The sequence below is a fragment of the Otolemur garnettii genome, unplaced genomic scaffold (genome assembly GCF_000181295.1).
Source record: "Otolemur garnettii isolate 467f Iridium unplaced genomic scaffold, OtoGar3 scaffold00156, whole genome shotgun sequence".
Classification (NCBI taxonomy): Eukaryota; Metazoa; Chordata; class Mammalia; order Primates; family Galagidae; genus Otolemur; species Otolemur garnettii.
In genome coordinates this window covers 4348403-4350410 of record NW_003852551.1, presented here as the reverse complement: position 1 = coordinate 4350410, position 2008 = coordinate 4348403, and positions in this window count along the sequence as shown.

Sequence of the window (2008 nt, the reverse complement as noted above, 5' to 3'; positions counted from 1 at the left end):
CGGCTATTTTTTGGTTGCAGCCATTATTGTTGTTTGGCGGGCCCGGACTGGATTCGAACCCACTACCTTAGGTGTATGTGGCTGGCGCCTTAGCCGCTTGAGCCACAGGTGCCAAGCCAGTAAATATTTATTTACTATTTAGTGTGTACCAGGCACTGTGCTTAGCTTTGGAAATTCAGTGCTGAAGATACCAGCCCAGTGGGGTATGGCAGGGTGCCACTGCCTGGGCACATCCCTCCCCTCCCCCATGCCTTGTATTTTTGGTTTAGTAAAGATCTTCTGTTGCCATACTCTCTACTCTTGCATCAGCAATGTTGAGGCCACTGATTGGCCGAAGCTATTTTAATTCTTCAATCACGTCCCAGGCTCAAGGATACGTCTTGACTGAGTTTGAAGGAAATGTTTTTGAGATTTATTCAGCTTAGATCCTCTCCCAGATTATGTATGACCCAATGGAATTCTCATCTATTCTGTATTCATTTTTCCTGAATTAATTTTTGAATCTCAAATTCTGGGATCACTTTTTTTAATGACTGTACTAGGACCATTCCTGGGGCTGTGATTTACCACCGCAGAGGTTATTTTCTGAGTTCTTATTTTACTTTACCATCCCCCAGTCTCAGAACACAATTACCACCTGGGGGGAGGTTTCAGTAAAGAAGCCTCACTCCAATTGGTTTGATAAAGAAGACCCACCCCAAGGCTTATTCACACATTCATTCAATTACTCATTTAGCAGGCATCATGCTAGGTGCTGAGGGAAGTCCTTCTTGCAGAGAGCTGACAAACTCTGAGCTGTCAAGCTACGCAATCAAAATTGAAATTGTCCCCTGGAGTTGTACATTAGGGAGCAGGACACCCACAGATTCCTGGAAACAGAGCCAACTATCTCCTAAGAGCACTTTCCAGGAGTCTGGCAACTCAGGTGCTAGTGTTTAGTCATATGACCCAAATAGAATTTTTTTAAGCTCTTAGAATCTTTTCCTTATCTGCAAAACAAATAAATCAGCCTGTAATCCTAGCACTTTGGTAGACCAGAGGCCTGAGAATTGCTTGATGCCAGAAGCTCAGATCACTTGAAGCCAGGAGTTAGAGAATGGCCTGGGCAACATAGCAAGACCCCATCTATTAAAAAGAAATTTATAAGCCAGGGCAGTGGCTCAAACCTGTAATCCTAGCATTCTGGAAGGCAGAGGAAAGCAGATTGCCTAAGCTCAGCTGTTTCAGATCAGCCTGCGCAAGAGTAAGACTTGGTCTTTACTAAAAATAGAAAAAACAAAACAAAAAAAACCTACCTGGGCATTGTGGTGGGCTCCTGTATTCCCAGCTACTCCAGAAGCTGAGGCAAGAGGATTGCTCAAACTCAGGAGTTTGAGGTTGCTGTGTGCTACATCACCATGGCACTCCACCCAGGGTGACAGAGTGAGACTCTGCCTCAACAACGACAATAACAGCCAAAAAGAAAAAAAAGGAAAAAAGAAAGAAATTTATTTTGAATATTGGAGTCTTAAAAAAAAAATTGAGCCAGGTGTGGTGGTGATGCTTGCCTGTAGTTCCAGCTACTCTGGAGGCCGAGGAAGGAAGATTTATTTAGCCCAGCAGTTAGAAGCTGCAGTGAGCTATGATCTGACCACTGCACTGTATCCTGGGCGACAGAGCAAGATCTTGTCATTTAAGCAAGGGGAAAAGAAAAAAAAAACGAAATTAAAATTAGCTCTAACCCTAGGAGCCACTATGGAGAGAGCTGGTGTTGAACAGAAACCTTAAGATTTGGGAAAGTTCTCCCTTTTAAATAAATACAATATTGGATGGCGCCTGTAGCTCAATCAGCAAGGGCGCCGGCCATATACACCTAGGGTGGTGGGTTTCAACCCGGCCCGGGCCTGTTAAGCAACAATGACAACTGCAATCAAAAAGAAAAATAGCCAGGCATTGTGGCTGGCGCCTATAGTCCCAGCTACTTGGGAGGCTGAGGCAAGAGAATCACTTAGCTCAAGAGTTTGAGGTT